General features: G+C 34.9%; 1 non-coding gene across 1 annotated transcript; it reads right to left on the bottom strand.

The window, feature by feature from the left end:
* Positions 1-3459: 3459 nt before the first annotated feature.
* Trnad-auc (transfer RNA aspartic acid (anticodon AUC)) lies at positions 3460-3531 on the bottom strand. The gene has a single exon. It is a non-coding gene; the product is annotated as a tRNA-Asp (tRNA).
* Positions 3532-8171: the final 4640 nt, after the last annotated feature.

The following is an 8171-nucleotide window of genomic DNA, read 5'->3' as shown; positions in this document are numbered from 1 at the left end:
TTTACATGCTATACTAAGTTATAATATTATAAATTATAAATCAATTATTTATATTTTATAATAGCTAACACATCATGTTTTTATTTATAGAAATAATTATGTCTTCCGATAAACAATTGCTATAGCGAACAACATCAAATAACTCAGTGCATCCTTGATTGTCATTTTGAGGGTGTCCCTCCAAACCTGGATGGAAAAGCCCTATTTAGCAGGTAACGAGATGATTCGGCCTGGGATGATTCGCTCGGTCCGCATTATTCGGCCATTGGATGATTCGGCTTTTTTCCCCAGACTTTCTTTTTAGAGAGACTATACTAAGGATAATGATTTAATATTTTTTAAATATAGGGCCTAAAACCTTTGCCGAAAATGATCATTTTTTAGCCATGATCATTCGACAATTGCACTTTTGAGAAATGATAAAATGATGCCTTGCATAATTTTTTGATCGTAAAATGATAATAATAATAATAATAATAATAATTTACGTATTTGTATAGCGCCAGAATCAACTAAACCGAAGTAAAAATCAAAGGCGCTTATATTGGATGTTAAAAAGATGCGTTTTAAGTTCTTAAAAAAAAATAGCAATAGAAGTTGAATGAGTAAAATGAAGAGGGAGAGAATTCCAAAGAGAAGCAGCAGAGAACATAAAAGACCTTTGTCCATAAGATTTGGTGTTAATTCTAGGAACAAGTAATAGGTTTTGATCAGCCGAACGAAGACAAGCAAGAGGGGTGTAGGTGGGAAGAAGATCAAGGATATAAGTAGGTTGTTTAAGAAGTAGCGCTTTAAATGTTAGTAAAAGGATCTTATATTTTATACGGGAGTCAATAGGTAGCCAATGGAGGTTATATAAAATAGGAGATATGAGTGAGGATCTTCTAGTAAGAGTTAGAATGCGTGCAGCAGTGTTCTGGAGATGTTGAAGTCGATTCATTGAAGATTTCGGTAGGGCAAAAAAAATCAAGGCGAGAAGTGACAGGCATTTAATAATGTAGAGGCAGTACGCTTTGACAGATACTTTCGAATGCAAGCAATGTTACGTAGATGGAAATTAGTAGTTTTTGTAAAATGACTTATATGTTTGTTGAAGGATAATAATTCATCAAAATAAACCCCTCACCATCCCACTTTCTTATTACCCCATCCTTATCTTGGTCATGAGTTTATGATTGAAGGTCTGGAAGGGGGCTAAATTGGATGTTTTGTACCTGGGGAAATTTTTTTTGGAAATCCAGGGTTTATTCAGATACTAGGGGTCTTTTAACTTGGTGGGTAGGTTCAACTCTGTTTTAAAAAAAAAACTAGTTAGGTCGTCAAGATCAAGGTCAAATTTTTAAAATTGCTCTGATCAAGCAAAAACTTGGTGAAAACCATCTTGAGGATAGGGCGCGTATGAATCCGATATCCTCCGTTAAGAGTTACGATTTTGAAATTAACATGGTGTCCTGAAATCCCCTGAAAACGTTATGTTGTTCCTGTTGGTTACGCTTCCCTGCACAGTTTCGTGAAAAAGGCTTATCTGATATCAAGGAGTGCACCACCTAAGGTCGTGTGATGTCAAAGGTAAAATAAATTTATTTCAATTGCTCCGATCGAGCTGAAACTCTTGTGTTGAAAGTGTAGAGCCAAAGGTCACGCGATTCATATGACTGGATTTATGTTCTATGGAACATATCTCTATATGTGAGTTTGTTTTACACAAAAAAATACAATACGGTACCAGTATATAAAATACACACGGTTTCATCGCTGTTAGTTGTGAACTGAATAAGATTTAAATACCGTAATAAAATATGTATTTTTGCCGAATTGAAAAAACTTGTTCACTAGAAAGGTGTTTTCATTGTACATTATAAAACAGAGTATTGTAAATCAATTTTAAAAAGCAGAGAAATAAAGTTAGTTAAATTAGAAAAACAATAACACACACATATTTGTTGTGTTACTCATGACAAATTAGTAAGCCTAAACAAATTGTTCTTAAAAGAACATTACTATATCTTTTCGGAGTATAATTAAGTTGTTTAATTATATTCAACAATTTACATTTATGAGTTGCAATTAAAGCAAAACAAAGCTGGTAATTCAACAAGCGAGTGCAATTGACAATTGAATGAATGGAATTGGTCTCAATTTGTCAGTTGTGCTCACAAATTTGGCATCCATAATATGTAATTAGATCTTACAATATGATCTACCAATTGATATCATTTGAATGAACAGCGACACTATTCCTTTTAAAAAATCATGGACTGTAAAGACCTTATAGCACAAGCTATGCTTAATCGGTGAGTAATTCAAAGCAATTTCAATGGCCAACACGAAAAATCAATTTAGTTCCATTCTGTTGCCTTGCTCTTACGAGTATTCTGCAATTTAATCACTTTACACATGCTCCTATTACAGTATGATTTGCACAATTTATGATTTGATTATAATGCACTAAACATGTTTAGAAATAGTATATGAATACAGACTTGAAAGAATCCCTGAATATCTAAGTCATCATGATTGCATCTCTTCAGGCAATGAGACGCATTTAAATAAAAATTCCCACAACAGTCTATACATCTTCTGCTAATAGCCAGTAATGAGAGTGGGCAAGTAGACCTGAAGAATATATATAGATAAGATGAAGAAATCTGTGAGAATATATATATGCTACCCACAGCATTGTCATTTTTTTTTCATTAATTTGCCTTTGGATTTATATATATATATATATATCCAATCTGCAGACAGTACTGTTTCGATCTTATTAGATCTCGTCAGTGCAGCTCAGGTTCAGAGCTTTCGGGCAACACTAGCCCTTCATCAGTGCATATATATATATTCTCACAGATTTCCTCATCTTATCATCAAATTAATTAATTAAATATTCTGTGCCTGTGATGTTTATATATATATATATATATATAGAGACCAAACTGTAGTTTTTACTTCTTTTCCAGACTTAACGTATATATTGATTTATATAAACACATCAGGCAAAGAACATTAATTCTAAACCGCCCTGTGATATACTGAAATTTAATTAATTAATTTGAAACAATAAAGATGAGGAAATCTGTGAGAATGAGAAAAAGTCGCCCCAACCGAGACTCAAACTCGGACCGCCTGCTTGATATGCAGATGTCCTAACCATTAGACCACTGGGGCTTTCATGGTATTGTTCAAACTCGATTGGATAGCAACTCTTTAACATTCTCGGCGTGGTACGGCGGAACGGCACTAGTCCTCAGTTGTACGCACGCGCACCAGACATCAAATTGATACGCCCTCATCTTTCAGTATTTTTATTCACGAGGCGGGATCTCCGAAGAGATACTTTTATATATATATAAACACATCAGGCAAAGAACATTAATTCTAAACCACCCGGTGATATACTGAAATTTAATTAATTAATTTGAAACGATAAAGATGAGAAAATCTGTGAGAATGAGAAAAAGTCGCCCCAACCGAGACTCGAACTCGGACCGCCTGCTTGATATGCAGATGTCCTAACCATTAGACCACTGGGGCTTTCATGGTATTGTTCAAACTCGATTGGATAGCGACTCTTTAACATTCTCGGCGTGGTACGGCGGAACGGCACTAGTCCTCAGTTGTATTAATTAATTAATTTGATACGATATATATATATATATATATCACTTGCACTGATGAAGGGCTAGTGTTGCCTGAAAGCTCTGCTAACTTTTCTGGCTGTTTTACTTTATCGTTTTGATTTAGCTTTTCGCTTTTTTTTTGTATCTCCAATGAGATCCAGCCACTGATACCCACAGCATTGTCATTTTTTCAGTAATTTTCCTTTGGATTTATATATATATATATATAACTTTTCTGGCTGTTTTACTTTATCGGTTTGATTTAGCTTTTCGCTTTTTTTTCAATCTCCATTAAGATCCAGCCTCTGATACCCACAGCATTGTCATTTTTTCAGTCATTTACCTCATACCTTTATTTGTACCATTACACTCATAAACATTCATTATTTGTATAATATCACACAGCATATGATTTTCCTAGTTTTCCTCAGTATACTGAATCAATTCCCTCAACTACTGGTCCGGGTATTGGTAACCTTGATAGGCCATCAGCATTTGCATGCTGCTTGGTTCCTCTGTATTCAATATTGTATTTTAAACCAGCCAATATAATGGCACATCTCTGTAATTTTGATGCACTTAGGCTTGGAATGCTTTTCTGGATGAAAAAATGATATCGAAGGCTTGTGATCAGTTTGTAGATTAAATGTTCGACCACAAAGGTGGATGGAATTTACGTACCAATTGACTATAGTTTTTTTCCGTTTTATTTAGTGTCCTAGAACTGAAAGCAATGGATCTTTCCTTATTGTTGGGTAGCATGCGACTAATAACTGCTCCCAGTCCGTATGCTGATGCATCTGTTGCTAAACGAATAGGCAATTTTGGGTCGAAGTGCATGAGGACCTTGACTGATGCAGTTAATCCTTTACTTTGCTCAAAAGCATCGTTGCAACGTCATGACCATTTCCATTTATGGTCTTTTTGTTGTTCCTCCAGTGGTGTTAGGGTGTGCGATAACCCTTTGCAAAATTTCCCATAGTAATGAATCATTCCAAGGAATGACTTCAACTGACTGATGTCCTTAGGTATCAGAGCATCCAGGATAGCACTAACTTTGCATCTATCCTGTGGCCCAAATATATTACATAGAGCATGAACATTTCTCCTTTTTAACCGTGAGACCCACTTCACTCAACCGTTGTAGCACTGTATCAATTCTTTTTATTTGCATCTTTCTCTTTGCTGTGATCATTGTGTCCTCCAGGAAACAATGAACACCATCCATGTCAACCTCAAGTTGGAAGTATGCTTCTCTCATGGCAATTTTTGAGTATTTTGTATTCGGGCTAGTTTCTGCACTCAGTTTAGCAAAAACTTCCTGAACTGTTGGTAATGGGTACACATCGTCCTGGTCTGGGTGTCCTCCGCCGCCTACGCTATATGAGCAAAAGGAACTACTATGGCTTAGATCTGCTATCGGCGATCCGAAGCCTAGCTGGTTGGAATCAATTATAATCTGTACTCTGAAATAAACAAAGGAAAATGTTACATTTAATAAATGATATTGAAGCTAGACCTATTACACTTAACGAACGTAATGTTAGGAATTGTTTAAATAAGGTTAAAAGCAACAAAGCTACAGGGCCAGATGGTCTATCGGCCAAACTATCAAAAATTGTGCAAATAATGTTATATTTTTAGCGAGTTATTTACCTGGTCACTGGATACTCATACCATCCACGATTGTAGAAAATGTCTAATTGATTGATTGATTTTATTCGATATTCATAAAAATAGTTAAAATATACAATGTAAATATCAAAAAAGAATACCAGGATAACCCATTAAGTCGACAAATAAAAAGTTACTTATTTCCAATGGGGTCCAATCCGTATTAACTGAAAAAGTGAGTGGTTGGACCTAGTAAAAAATGGAAAAACAAGAAAATACATATAAAACAAGATATACATAAAAAAACAATAATATAAAAAAATAACTTAATTAAACTGATATTCCAAGCTGTTCATTATTAAAATATTCTTTAAGTTTTATTTTGAAGGTTTCATTATTTTGTATTGATTTAAGTGAATTGGGGAGCCTGTTCCAGTCAGGGATACCTAAAAAATAAAAAGTCGAATAATTAACGCCAGTAGCCTTAAGGAAAGAAGCTGGCGTATTAAAATTATAGTGAATTTTGTGAACATAATTTAATCTTAAAAACTTATTTCTGAGGCTGACATTAAGAAACCCAAGATCGGAAAGCTCCGACAACATTTAAAATAAAACATGCCATCTTGTTTTGGGCAGTTTATAACTAATGTTTAAGATTCTTATTGACACCGCCGTACCATGCTGAGGCAGAATAGTCAAATGTACATTGTATTAAAGCAGTGCTTAATAGTTTACGACATTTTTTATTCAAGCACGAACTTTGCCTATGTAAAAACTTTAACCTTGACTTAACTTTACTGATAACACTAGTTGCCATAATATCACATGATACATATTGGTCTAAATCAATACCCAAATATTTAACTTGCTTAGTACTTTTGATTCTACGGCCCATTAATTCCACAGAAAACTCTTTAACTTTGTTAAGCTTCGCTCTGCTACCAAAGATAATACTTTCGGTTTTGCTAACATGTAAAGATAATTTGTTTTCAGTTAACCATTCCTGGCACTTAGCTAGGACAATACTTAATTTATGAGCGATTTTGGTGGCATCGTGATCATCAGCATATAGCAATAATTGAACATCAGAATCAATACAAGAAGCAATATCATTTAAATAACATAAAAAAAGAATAGGGCCTAAGATGCTACCTTGCGGTACACCATGAGTAACTATAAGAGGTTCAGAGCAGGTACCATTCACACTGACAACTTGTGTACGGTTAGCGAGATAACATTGAAACCAGTCAGTACACTTAAAACCCATGCATTTTAGCTTGTTAATTAAAATCACATGATCGACGGTATCGAAAGCTTTTTGTAGGTCAATTAGAACCATTCAAGTAAGAAGGCCTTTGGACTTATTGTTTTTTAAACCGTCGATGAGATTTATGAGGTTGCTTTCAGTTGAATGGGCCTGCCGAAAACCGGATTGATAGGCATAAAGTATATTATTTTTGGAAAGATACCTTTCAACTTGTATTGCTACAGATTTTTCAAGAATCTTTGATACCGTAGGCAGAATAGTATAACACCTCTGCCAAAAAAGAACATGCCTGTTACAGCTAACGACTTGAGACCCATTGCGCACTTACATCAATTCCGATGAAGTTCCTTGAGTCATTTAGTTAAGTGTATTCTGCGTAAGATTTGTAGCCTGCATTCCATTTAGATGGGTTCCAGTTTGCTTATAAACCCAGAATGGGCATCCCTGACACATTAATTACCTTCACCCATTTTGTACAGTCAAATTTGGATAAAATCAGTAAAGAAAATAGTTATGTATTCAAGTAATTTTTCTTTTGGATGATCCAAAAAGCGCTATACCAAATACGAGATCTAATGGTAACAAGTCCAAGTCACAGAGACTCACTCATGATTAAGCTGCGTCGTTGACCAGCTAGAGTAAAAAACGTAAGTTTTACGATTTTTATTTGACTTTGGATCATCCAAAAGAAAAATGAACCTTTTTACTAAATAGGTATGTTCAAACTATGTTTTTTTATTTTAGTTCGGCGTTTAACTGTATACAAACACATCTCCTCATAGATAAGCTGAGGGCTCTCAATGTAAACCCTAAAGTCTCATCCTATGGATCAGTAATTTGTTATCAGATCGCCCTCAAAAGGTTGTTATTGGAAACATTGTATCTGATGCGTCCTTTCTCCTGTATTGTTTTAAAAATTAAATTTGATGACTGCTGTTTAATTAAGTATGCCGATGATAGTGTTATGACTGGATCTATTAAAGATTATAATGAATTAAACTATAGACAATCAATAAATGATTTTGCCACATGGTGTGGGAATGATGATAGCGGTCTTCTACATATCAGGGGAGGAATAATTATATTGTTATATTACATAGCCTATGTAAATACGTGAACGTGATTGGTTAAAACTGCATCACATGACTACCGCTGCGAGGATCGTAAATCGTATATATCCTCGAGAATGATGATATTGACTGAGTAATTTTCGTGTCCCTGTCATTAATCATATAAATTATCGAGTACGATGATATTGACTGTGTAATTTTCGTGTGGCAACACTCGCGTTTGCCGATAAATAAACAAAAGTCATCTACTGGGTCTTGAACTCCCGATGAAATTGTCACTCCATCACAAGACAACGCTACATGCGCTGCGCCACGGAACTAGCTTGAAGAAATTACTCAACTAAACTATTTAAACTATGCATACACAGCGCCCTCATTTATTATTAGTCCTCCCTAGATGTGATGAAACACCGTTTGTGACTGGTTTATTCTCACAATAGTAACCGGTACGCGCGCGACGCACTGAACATCCGGTGATTCGGCTCAAAGAGAAGACGAATTATTATTATTTATTTGGCCTACCTGATAATATTATTATTATTAATGTAGGCTTATTGATTATTTAAACGACATAGGCTAGTGAATATTTAATTGCCAAGGAAT

This window comes from Antedon mediterranea, chromosome 3 (genome assembly GCF_964355755.1).
Source record: "Antedon mediterranea chromosome 3, ecAntMedi1.1, whole genome shotgun sequence".
Taxonomy (NCBI): Eukaryota; Metazoa; Echinodermata; class Crinoidea; order Comatulida; family Antedonidae; genus Antedon; species Antedon mediterranea.
The sequence above is the reverse complement of the archived record's forward strand: the minus strand, read 5'-3'. Positions and strand labels throughout refer to the sequence as shown.